Genomic DNA, 15,177 nt, shown 5'->3' on the forward strand with positions numbered 1-15,177 from the left:
AGGAGCAAGACAGAACGGAGGAGAGAGGAGGAACACGCGGACTGGGCTCCGTAGAGAAGAGGAGTAAGCAGACGGCTGAGGAGAGAGGAGAAAGAAGCGGACAGGACTGAGGAGAGAGGAGGAAGAAGCGGACAGGACTGAGGAGAGAGGAGGAAGAAGCGGACAAGACTGAGGAGAGAGGAGGAAGAAGCGGACAGGACTGAGGAGAGAGGAGGAAGAAACGGACAGGGCTCAGGAGAGAGGAGGAAGAAGCGGACAGGGCTGAGGAGAGAGGAGGAAGAAGCGGACAGGACTGAGGAGAGAGGAGGAAGAAGCAGACAGGACTGAGGAGAGAGGAGGAAGAAGCAGACAGGGCTCAGAGAGAGGAGGAAGAAGCGGACAGGACTGAGGAGAGAGGAGGAAGAAGCGGACAGGGCTGAGGAGAGAAGAAGCAGCTGACATGGGGGAGGAGAGAGGAGGAAGAAGCGGACAGGACTGAGGAGAGAGGAGGAAGAAGCAGCTGACATGGGGGAGGAGAGAGGAGGAAGAAGCAGACAGGGCTGAGGAGAGAGGAGGAAGAAGCAGCTGACATGGGGGAGGAGAGAGGAGGAAGAAGCAGACAGGGCTGAGGAGAGAGGAGGAAGAAGCGGACAGGGCTGAGGAGAGAAGAAGCAGCTGACATGGGGGAGGAGAGAGGAGGAAGAAGCAGACAGGACTGAGGAGAGAAGAAGCAGCTGACATGGGGGAGGAGAGAGGAGGAAGAAGCAGACAGGGCTGAGGAGAGAAGAAGCAGCTGACATGGGGGAGGAGAGAGGAGGAAGAAGCGGACAGGACTGAGGAGAGAGGAGGAAGAAGCAGCTGACATGGGGGAGGAGAGAGGAGGAAGAAGCAGACAGGGCTGAGGAGAGAGGAGGAAGAAGCAGCTAACATGGGGGGGGAGAGAGGAGGAAGAAGCAGACAGGGCTGAGGAGAGAGGAGGAAGAAGCATCTGACATGGGGGAGGAGAGAGGAGGAAGAAGCAGACAGGGCTGAGGAGAGAGGAGGAAGAAGCGGACAGGGCTGAGGAGAGAAGAAGCAGCTGACATGGGGGAGGAGAGAGGAGGAAGAAGCGGACAGGACTGAGGAGAGAGGAGGAAGAAGCGGACAGGACTGAGGAGAGAGGAGGAAGAAGCGGACAGGACTGAGGAGAGAGGAGGAAGAAGCGGACAGGGCTGAGGAGAGAAGAAGCAGCTGACATGGGGGAGGAGAGAGGAGGAAGAAGCAGACAGGACTGAGGAGAGAGGAGGAAGAAGCGGACAGGGCTGAGGAGAGAAGAAGCAGCTGACATGGGGGAGGAGAGAGGAGGAAGAAGCAGACAGGGCTGAGGAGAGAGGAGGAAGAAGCAGACAGGACTGAGGAGAGAGGAGGAAGAAGCGGACAGGGCTGAGGAGAGAAGAAGCAGCTGACATGGGGGAGGAGAGAGGAGGAAGAAGCAGACAGGACTGAGGAGAGAAGAAGCAGCTGACATGGGGGAGGAGAGAGGAGGAAGAAGCGGACAGGGCTGAGGAGAGAAGAAGCAGCTGACATGGGGGAGGAGAGAGGAGGAAGAAGCGGACAGGACTGAGGAGAGAGGAGGAAGAAGCGGACAGGGCTGAGGAGAGAGGAGGAAGAAGCGGACAGGGCTGAGGAGAGAAGAAGCAGCTGACATGGGGGAGGAGAGAGGAGGAAGAAGCGGACAGGGCTGAGGAGAGAGGAGGAAGAAGCGGACAGGACTGAGGAGAGAGGAGGAAGAAGCGGACAGGGCTGAGGAGAGAAGAAGCAGCTGACATGGGGGAGGAGAGAGGAGGAAGAAGCGGACAGGGCTGAGGAGAGAGGAGGAAGAAGCGGACAGGGCTGAGGAGAGAGGAGGAAGAAGCGGACAGGGCTGAGGAGAGAAGAAGCAGCTGACATGGGGGAGGAGAGAGGAGGAAGAAGCGGACAGGGCTGAGGAGAGAGGAGGAAGAAGCGGACAGGGCTGAGGAGAGAGGAGGAAGAAGCGGACAGGGCTGAGGAGAGAAGAAGCAGCTGACATGAGGAGAGAAGAAGCAGCTGACATGAGGAGAGAGGCGAAAGATCAGATTCATGAGTGATGTCAGAGGCTCGCGGTGGCGTATTTGAGACGTAAAGCTTTTCTTCCATTTTGGTCCAAACTTAAAAACTAGCAGCGATTTTCTTGCCTATATTAGAGGCGGATACAGCAACTGGACGTGCCCTCCTGTGACTACACGCTCCGTGTATATATGTGACGGTTGTATCGTCAGTATCAGCTCCTACCTAACAGGCAGACAGTACACAGTGTTATATGAGGGATATCACACAGGTAATACATACATAGCGCGTGATACCACATCAGTGTTATATGAGGGATATCACACAGGTAATACATACATAGTGTGTGATACCACATCACAGTGTTATATGAGGGATATCACACAGGTAATACATACATAGCGTGTGATACCAAATCACAGGGTTATATGAGGGATATCACACAGGTAATACATACATAGTGTGTGATACCACATCAGTGTTATATGAGGGATATCACACAGGTAATACATACATAGCGTGTGATACCACATCACAGTGTTATATGAGGGATATCACACAGGTAATACATACATAGCGTGTGATACCACATCACAGTGTTATATGAGGGAGATCACACAGGTAATACATACATAGTGTGTGATACCACATCACAGGGTTATATGAGGGATATCACACAGGTAATACATAGTGTGTGATACCACATCACAGTGTTATATGAGGGATATCACACAGGTTCATACATAGTGTGTGATACCACATCACAGGGTTATATGAGGGATATCACACAGGTAATACATACATAGCGTGTGATACCACATCACAGTGTTATATGAGGGATATCACACAGGTAATACATACATAGCGTGTGATACCACATCAGTGTTATATGAGGGATATCACACAGGTAATACATACATAGTGTGTGATACCACATCAGTGTTATATGAGGGATATCACACAGGTAATACATACATAGTGTGTGATACCACATCACAGTGTTATATGTGGGATATCACACAGGTAATACATACATAGCGTGTGATACCACATCACAGTGTTATATGAGGGAGATCACACAGGTAATACATACATAGTGTGTGATACCACATCACAGGGTTACAGGCAGACAGGACACAGTGTTATATGAGGGATATCACACAGGTAATACATAGTGTGTGATACCACATCACAGTGTTATATGAGGGATATCACACAGGTAATACATACATAGTGTGTGAAACCACATCACAGGGTTATATGAGGGATATCACACAGGTAATACATACATAGGGATATCACACAGGTAATACATACATAGCGCGTGATACCACATCACAGTGTTATATGAGGGATATCACACAGGTAATACATACATAGTGTGTGATACCACATCACAGTGTTATATGAGGGATATCACACAGGTAATACATACATAGTGTGTGATACCACATCACAGTGTTATATGAGGGATATCACACAGGTAATACATACATAGTGTGTGATACCACATCACAGTGTTATATGAGGGATATCACACAGGTAATACATACATAGTGTGTGATACCACATCACAGTGTTATATGAGGGATATTACACAGGTAATACATACATAGTGTGTGATACCACATCACAGTGTTATATGAGGGATATCACACAGGTAATACATACATAGTGTGTGATACCACATCACAGTGTTATATGAGGGATATCACACAGGTAATACATACATAGCGTGTGATACCAAATCACAGGGTTATATGAGGGATATCACACAGGTAATACATACATAGTGTGTGATACCACATCAGTGTTATATGAGGGATATCACACAGGTAATACATACATAGCGCGTGATACCACATCACAGGGTTATATGAGGGATATCACACAGGTAATACATACATAGCGTGTGATACCACATCAGTGTTATATGAGGGATATCACACAGGTAATACATACATAGTGTGTGATACCACATCAGTGTTATATGAGGGATATCACACAGGTAATACATACATAGCGCGTGATACCACATCAGTGTTATATGAGGGATATCACACAGGTAATACATACATAGCGCGTGATACCACATCACAGGGTTATATGAGGGCTATCACACAGGTAATACATACATAGCGTGTGATACCACATCACAGTGTTATATGAGGGATATCACACAGGTAATACATACATAGTGTGTGAAACCACATCACAGGGTTATATGAGGGATATCACACAGGTAATACATACATAGCGCGTGATACCACATCACAGTGTTATATGAGGGATATCACACAGGTAATACATACATAGCGTGTGATACCACATCACAGTGTTATATGAGGGATATCACACAGGTAATACATACATATCGTGTGATACCACATCACAGTGTTATATGAGGGATATCACACAGGTAATACATACATAGCGTGTGATACCACATCAGTGTTATATGAGGGATATCACACAGGTAATACATACATAGTGTGTGATACCACATCAGTGTTATATGAGGGATATCACACAGGTAATACATACATAGTGTGTGATACCACATCACAGTGTTATATGAGGGATATCACACAGGTAATACATACATAGCGTGTGATACCACATCACAGGGTTATATGAGGGATATCACACAGGTACATACATACATAGTGTGTGATACCACATCACAGGGTTATATGAGGGATATCACACAGGTAATACATACATAGCGTGTGATACTACATCACAGTGTTCTATGAGGGATATCACACAGGTAATACATACATAGCGTGTGATACCACATCACAGTGTTATATGAGGGATATCACACAGGTAATACATACATAGTGTGTGATACCACATCACAGTGTTATATGAGGGATATCACACAGGTAATACATACATAGTGTGTGATACCACATCACAGTGTTATATGAGGGATATCACACAGGTAATACATACATAGTGTGTGATACCACATCACAGTGTTATATGAGGGATATCACACAGGTAATACATACATAGTGTGTGATACCACATCACAGTGTTATATGAGGGATATCACACAGGTAATACATACATAGCGTGTGATACCAAATCACAGGGTTATATGAGGGATATCACACAGGTAATACATACATAGTGTGTGATACCACATCAGTGTTATATGAGGAATATCACACAGGTAATACATACATAGCGCGTGATACCACATCACAGGGTTATATGAGGGATATCACACAGGTAATACATACATAGCGTGTGATACCACATCAGTGTTATATGAGGGATATCACACAGGTAATACATACATAGTGTGTGATACCACATCAGTGTTATATGAGGGATATCACACAGGTAATACATACATAGTGTGTGATACCACATCAGTGTTATATGAGGGATATCACAGGTAATACATACATAGCGCGTGATACCACATCACAGGGTTATATGAGGGATATCACACAGGTAATACATACATAGTGTGTGATACCACATTACAGTGTTATATGAGGGATATCACACAGGTAATACATACATAGTGTGTGATACCACATCACAGTGTTACAGACAGACAGGACACAGTGTTATATGAGGGATATCACACAGGTAATACATACATAGCGTGTGATACCACATCACAGTGTTATATGAGGGATATCACACAGGTAATACATACATAGCGTGTGATACCACATCACAGTGTTATATGAGGGATATCACACAGGTACATACATACATAGTGTGTGATACCACATCACAGGGTTATATGAGGGATATCACACAGGTAATACATACATAGTGTGTGATACCACATCACAGTGTTATATGAGGGATATCACACAGGTAATACATACATAGCGTGTGATACCACATCACAGTGTTATATGAGGGATATCACACAGGTTCATACATAGTGTGTGATACCACATCACAGGGTTATATGAGGGATATCACACAGGTACATACATGCATAGTGTGTGATACCACATCACAGGGTTATATGAGGGAGATCACACAGGTAATACATAGTGTGTGATACCACATCACAGTGTTATATGAGGGATATCACACAGGTTCATACATAGTGTGTGATACCACATCACAGGGTTATATGAGGGATATCACACAGGTAATACATACATAGCGTGTGATACCACATCACAGTGTTATATGAAGGATATCACACAGGTAATACATACATAGTGTGTGATACCACATCACAGTGGTATATGAGGGATATCACACAGGTAATACATACATAGCGTGTGATACCACATCACAGTGTTATATGAGGGATATCACACAGGTAATACATACATAGCGTGTGATACCACATCACAGGGTTATATGAGGGATATCACACAGGTACATACATACATAGTGTGTGATACCACATCACAGGGTTATATGAGGGATATCACACAGGTAATACATACATAGTGTGTGATACCACATCACAGTGTTATATGAGGGATATCACACAGGTTCATACATAGTGTGTGATACCACATCACAGGGTTATATGAGGGAGATCACACAGGTTCATACATAGTGTGTGATACCACATCACAGGGTTATATGAGGGATATCACACAGGTAATACATACATAGCGTGTGATACCACATCACAGTGTTATATGAGGGATATCACACAGGTAATACATACATAGCGTGTGATACCACATCAGTGTTATATGAGGGATATCACACAGGTAATACATACATAGTGTGTGATACCACATCCGTGTTATATGAGGGATATCACACAGGTAATACATACATAGTGTGTGATACCACATCACAGTGTTATATGTGGGATATCACACAGGTAATACATACATAGCGTGTGATACCACATCACAGTGTTATATGAGGGAGATCACACAGGTAATACATACATAGTGTGTGATACCACATCACAGGGTTACAGGCAGACAGGACACAGTGTTATATGAGGGATATCACACAGGTAATACATAGTGTGTGATACCACATCACAGTGTTATATGAGGGATATCACACAGGTAATACATACATAGTGTGTGAAACCACATCACAGGGTTATATGAGGGATATCACACAGGTAATACATACATAGCGCGTGATACCACATCACAGTGTTATATGAGGGATATCACACAGGTAATACATACATAGCGTGTGATACCACATCACAGTGTTATATGAGGGATATCACACAGGTAATACATACATAGCGTGTGATACCACATCAGTGTTATATGAGGGATATCACACAGGTAATACATACATAGTGTGTGATACCACATCAGTGTTATATGAGGGATATCACACAGGTAATACATACATAGTGTGTGATACCACATCACAGTGTTATATGAGGGATATCACACAGGTAATACATACATAGCGTGTGATACCACATCACAGGGTTATATGAGGGATATCACACAGGTACATACATACATAGTGTGTGATACCACATCACAGGGTTATATGAGGGATATCACACAGGTAATACATACATAGCGTGTGATACTACATCACAGTGTTCTATGAGGGATATCACACAGGTAATACATACATAGCGTGTGATACCACATCACAGTGTTATATGAGGGATATCACACAGGTAATACATACATAGTGTGTGATACCACATCACAGTGTTATATGAGGGATATCACACAGGTAATACATACATAGTGTGTGATACCACATCACAGTGTTATATGAGGGATATCACACAGGTAATACATACATAGTGTGTGATACCACATCACAGTGTTATATGAGGGATATCACACAGGTAATACATACATAGTGTGTGATACCACATCACAGTGTTATATGAGGGATATCACACAGGTAATACATACATAGTGTGTGATACCACATCACAGTGTTATATGAGGGATATCACACAGGTAATACATACATAGCGTGTGATACCAAATCACAGGGTTATATGAGGGATATCACACAGGTAATACATACATAGTGTGTGATACCACATCAGTGTTATATGAGGGATATCACACAGGTAATACATACATAGCGCGTGATACCACATCAGTGTTATATGAGGGATATCACACAGGTAATACATACATAGCGCGTGATACCACATCACAGGGTTATATGAGGGCTATCACACAGGTAATACATACATAGCGTGTGATAACACATCACAGTGTTATATGAGGGATATCACACAGGTAATACATACATAGCGTGTGATACCACATCACAGTGTTATATGAGGGATATCACACAGGTAATACATACATAGTGTGTGAAACCACATCACAGGGTTATATGAGGGATATCACACAGGTAATACATACATAGCGCGTGATACCACATCACAGTGTTATATGAGGGATATCACACAGGTAATACATACATAGCGTGTGATACCACATCACAGTGTTATATGAGGGATATCACACAGGTAATACATACATAGCGTGTGATACCACATCACAGTGTTATATGAGGGATATCACACAGGTAATACATACATAGCGTGTGATACCACATCAGTGTTATATGAGGGATATCACACAGGTAATACATACATAGTGTGTGATACCACATCACAGTGTTACAGACAGACAGGACACAGTGTTATATGAGGGATATCACACAGGTAATACATACATAGCGTGTGATACCACATCACAGTGTTATATGAGGGATATCACACAGGTAATACATACATAGCGCGTGATACCACATCAGTGTTATATGAGGGATATCACACAGGTAATACATACATAGCGTGTGATACCACATCACAGTGTTATATGAGGGATATCACACAGGTAATACATACATAGCGCGTGATACCACATCACAGTGTTATATGAGGGATATCACACAGGTAATACATACATAGCGTGTTATACCACATCACAGTGTTATATGAGGGATATCACACAGGTAATACATACATAGTGTGTGATACCACATCACAGTGTTATATGAGGGATATCACACAGGTAATACATACATAGCGTGTGATACCACATCACAGGGTTATATGAGGGATATCACACAGGTAATACATACATAGTGTGTGATACCACATTACAGTGTTATATGAGGGATATCACACAGGTAATACATACATAGTGTGTGATACCACATCACAGTGTTACAGACAGACAGGACACAGTGTTATATGAGGGATATCACACAGGTAATACATACATAGCGTGTGATACCACATCACAGTGTTATATGAGGGATATCACACAGGTAATACATACATAGCGTGTGATACCACATCACAGTGTTATATGAGGGATATCACACAGGTACATACATACATAGTGTGTGATACCACATCACAGGGTTATATGAGGGATATCACACAGGTAATACATACATAGTGTGTGATACCACATCACAGTGTTATATGAGGGATATCACACAGGTAATACATACATAGCGTGTGATACCACATCACAGTGTTATATGAGGGATATCACACAGGTTCATACATAGTGTGTGATACCACATCACAGGGTTATATGAGGGATATCACACAGGTAATACATACATAGCGTGTGATACCACATCACAGTGTTATATGAAGGATATCACACAGGTAATACATACATAGTGTGTGATACCACATCACAGTGGTATATGAGGGATATCACACAGGTAATACATACATAGCGTGTGATACCACATCACAGTGTTATATGAGGGATATCACACAGGTAATACATACATAGCGTGTGATACCACATCACAGGGTTATATGAGGGATATCACACAGGTACATACATACATAGTGTGTGATACCACATCACAGGGTTATATGAGGGATATCACACAGGTAATACATACATAGTGTGTGATACCACATCACAGTGTTATATGAGGGATATCACACAGGTTCATACATAGTGTGTGATACCACATCACAGGGTTATATGAGGGAGATCACACAGGTAATACATAGTGTGTGATACCACATCACAGTGTTATATGAGGGATATCACACAGGTTCATACATAGTGTGTGATACCACATCACAGGGTTATATGAGGGATATCACACAGGTAATACATACATAGCGTGTGATACCACATCACAGTGTTATATGAGGGATATCACACAGGTAATACATACATAGCGTGTGATACCACATCAGTGTTATATGAGGGATATCACACAGGTAATACATACATAGTGTGTGATACCACATCTGTGTTATATGAGGGATATCACACAGGTAATACATACATAGTGTGTGATACCACATCACAGTGTTATATGTGGGATATCACACAGGTAATACATACATAGCGTGTGATACCACATCACAGTGTTATATGAGGGAGATCACACAGGTAATACATACATAGTGTGTGATACCACATCACAGGGTTACAGGCAGACAGGACACAGTGTTATATGAGGGATATCACACAGGTAATACATAGTGTGTGATACCACATCACAGTGTTATATGAGGGATATCACACAGGTAATACATACATAGTGTGTGAAACCACATCACAGGGTTATATGAGGGATATCACACAGGTAATACATACATAGCGCGTGATACCACATCACAGTGTTATATGAGGGATATCACACAGGTAATACATACATAGTGTGTGATACCACATCACAGTGTTATATGAGGGATATCACACAGGTAATACATACATAGTGTGTGATACCACATCACAGTGTTATATGAGGGATATCACACAGGTAATACATACATAGTGTGTGATACCACATCACAGTGTTATATGAGGGATATCACACAGGTAATACATACATAGTGTGTGATACCACATCACAGTGTTATATGAGGGATATCACACAGGTAATACATACATAGTGTGTGATACCACATCACAGTGTTATATGAGGGATATCACACAGGTAATACATACATAGCGTGTGATACCAAATCACAGGGTTATATGAGGGATATCACACAGGTAATACATACATAGTGTGTGATACCACATCAGTGTTATATGAGGGATATCACACAGGTAATACATACATAGCGCGTGATACCACATCACAGGGTTATATGAGGGATATCACACAGGTAATACATACATAGCGTGTGATACCACATCAGTGTTATATGAGGGATATCACACAGGTAATACATACATAGTGTGTGATACCACATCAGTGTTATATGAGGGATATCACACAGGTAATACATACATAGCGCGTGATACCACATCAGTGTTATATGAGGGATATCACACAGGTAATACATACATAGCGCGTGATACCACATCACAGGGTTATATGAGGGCTATCACACAGGTAATACATACATAGCGTGTGATACCACATCACAGTGTTATATGAGGGATATCACACAGGTAATACATACATAGTGTGTGAAACCACATCACAGGGTTATATGAGGGATATCACACAGGTAATACATACATAGCGCGTGATACCACATCACAGTGTTATATGAGGGATATCACACAGGTAATACATACATAGCGTGTGATACCACATCACAGTGTTATATGAGGGATATCACACAGGTAATACATACATAGCGTGTGATACCACATCACAGTGTTATATGAGGGATATCACACAGGTAATACATACATAGCGTGTGATACCACATCAGTGTTATATGAGGGATATCACACAGGTAATACATACATAGTGTGTGATACCACATCACAGGGTTATATGAGGGATATCACACAGGTACATACATACATAGTGTGTGATACCACATCACAGGGTTATATGAGGGATATTACACAGGTAATACATACATAGCGTGTGATACTACATCACAGTGTTCTATGAGGGATATCACACAGGTAATACATACATAGTGTGTGATACCACATCACAGTGTTTTATGTGGGATATCACACAGGTAATACATACATAGCGTGTGATACCACATCACAGTGTTATATGAGGGAGATCACACAGGTAATACATACATAGTGTGTGATACCACATCACAGGGTTACAGGCAGACAGGACACAGTGTTATATGAGGGATATCACACAGGTAATACATAGTGTGTGATACCACATCACAGTGTTATATGAGGGATATCACACAGGTAATACATACATAGTGTGTGATACCACATCACAGTGTTATATGAGGGATATCACACAGGTAATACATACATAGTGTGTGATACCACATCACAGTGTTATATGAGGGATATCACACAGGTAATACATACATAGTGTGTGATACCACATCACAGTGTTATATGAGGGATATCACACAGGTAATACATACATAGTGTGTGATACCACATCACAGTGTTATATGAGGGATATCACACAGGTAATACATACATAGCGTGTGATACCAAATCACAGGGTTATATGAGGGATATCACACAGGTAATACATACATAGTGTGTGATACCACATCAGTGTTATATGAGGAATATCACACAGGTAATACATACATAGCGCGTGATACCACATCACAGGGTTATATGAGGGATATCACACAGGTAATACATACATAGCGTGTGATACCACATCAGTGTTATATGAGGGATATCACACAGGTAATACATACATAGTGTGTGATACCACATCAGTGTTATATGAGGGATATCACACAGGTAATACATACATGGTGTGTGATACCACATCAGTGTTATATGAGGGATATCACACAGGTAATACATACATAGCGCGTGATACCACATCAGTGTTATATGAGGGATATCACACAGGTAATACATACATAGCGCGTGATACCACATCACAGGGTTATATGAGGGCTATCACACAGGTAATACATACATAGCGTGTGATACCACATCACAGTGTTATATGAGGGATATCACACAGGTAATACATACATAGCGTGTGATACCACATCACAGTGTTATATGAGGGATATCACACAGGTAATACATACATAGTGTGTGAAACCACATCACAGGGTTATATGAGGGATATCACACAGGTAATACATACATAGCGCGTGATACCACATCACAGTGTTATATGAGGGATATCACACAGGTAATACATACATAGCGTGTGATACCACATCAGTGTTATATGAGGGATATCACACAGGTAATACATACATAGTGTGTGATACCACATCACAGGGTTATATGAGGGCTATCACACAGGTAATACATACATAGTGTGTGATACCACATCACAGTGTTACAGACAGACAGGACACAGTGTTATATGAGGGATATCACACAGGTAATACATACATAGCGTGTGATACCACATCACAGTGTTATATGAGGGATATCACACAGGTAATACATACATAGCGCGTGATACCACATCAGTGTTATATGAGGGATATCACACAGGTAATACATACATAGCGTGTGATACCACATCACAGTGTTATATGAGGGATATCACACAGGTAATACATACATAGCGCGTGATACCACATCACAGTGTTATATGAGGGATATCACACAGGTAATACATACATAGCGTGTTATACCACATCACAGTGTTATATGAGGGATATCACACAGGTAATACATACATAGTGTGTGATACCACATCACAGTGTTATATGAGGGATATCACACAGGTAATACATACATAGCGTGTGATACCACATCACAGGGTTATATGAGGGATATCACACAGGTAATACATACATAGTGTGTGATACCACATTACAGTGTTATATGAGGGATATCACACAGGTAATACATACATAGTGTGTGATACCACATCACAGTGTTACAGACAGACAGGACACAGTGTTATATGAGGGATATCACACAGGTAATACATACATAGCGTGTGATACCACATCACAGTGTTATATGAGGGATATCACACAGGTAATACATACATAGCGTGTGATACCACATCACAGTGTTATATGAGGGATATCACACAGGTACATACATACATAGTGTGTGATACCACATCACAGGGTTATATGAGGGATATCACACAGGTAATACATACATAGTGTGTGATACCACATCACAGTGTTATATGAGGGATATCACACAGGTAATACATACATAGCGTGTGATACCACATCACAGGGTTATATGAGGGATATCACACAGGTACATACATACATAGTGTGTGATACCACATCACAGGGTTATATGAGGGATATCACACAGGTTCATACATAGTGTGTGATACCACATCACAGGGTTATATGAGGGATATCACACAGGTACATACATACATAGTGTGTGATACCACATCACAGGGTTATATGAGGGAGATCACACAGGTAATACATAGTGTGTGATACCACATCACAGTGTTATATGAGGGATATCACACAGGTTCATACATAGTGTGTGATACCACATCACAGGGTTATATGAGGGATATCACACAGGTACATACATACATAGTGTGTGATACCACATCACAGGGTTATATGAGGGAGATCACACAGGTAATACATAGTGTGTGATACCACATCACAGTGTTATATGAGGGATATCACACAGGTTCATACATAGTGTGTGATACCACATCACAGGGTTATATGAGGGATATCACACAGGTACATACATACATAGTGTGTGATACCACATCACAGGGTTATATGAGGGAGATCACACAGGTAATACATAGTGTGTGATACCACATCACAGTGTTATATGAGGGATATCACACAGGTTCATACATAGTGTGTGATACCACATCACAGGGTTATATGAGGGATATCACACAGGTAATACATACATAGCGTGTGATACCACATCACAGTGTTATATGAAGGATATCACACAGGTAATACATACATAGTGTGTGATACCACATCACAGTGTTATATGAGGGATATCACACAGGTAATACATACATAGCGTGTGATACCACATCACAGTGTTATATGAGGGATATCACACAGGTAATACATACATAGCGTGTGATACCACATCACAGGGTTATATGAGGGATATCACACAGGTACATACATACATAGTGTGTGATACCACATCACAGGGTTATATGAGGGATATCACACAGGTAATACATACATAGTGTGTGATACCACATCACAGTGTTATATGAGGGATATCACACAGGTTCATACATAGTGTGTGATACCACATCACAGGGTTATATGAGGGAGATCACACAGGTAATACATAGTGTGTGATA

At 41.8% G+C, this 15,177-nt stretch overlaps 1 protein-coding gene across 1 annotated transcript in view; it reads left to right on the plus strand.

The window, feature by feature from the left end:
* The window catches only part of LOC120991115 (meiosis 1 associated protein), a 105,360-nt gene that overhangs the window by 2,958 nt on the left and 87,225 nt on the right, over positions 1–15,177 (plus strand). The window lies entirely within an intron of this gene.

Source organism: Bufo bufo, chromosome 2 (genome assembly GCF_905171765.1).
Source record: "Bufo bufo chromosome 2, aBufBuf1.1, whole genome shotgun sequence".
Classification (NCBI taxonomy): Eukaryota; Metazoa; Chordata; class Amphibia; order Anura; family Bufonidae; genus Bufo; species Bufo bufo.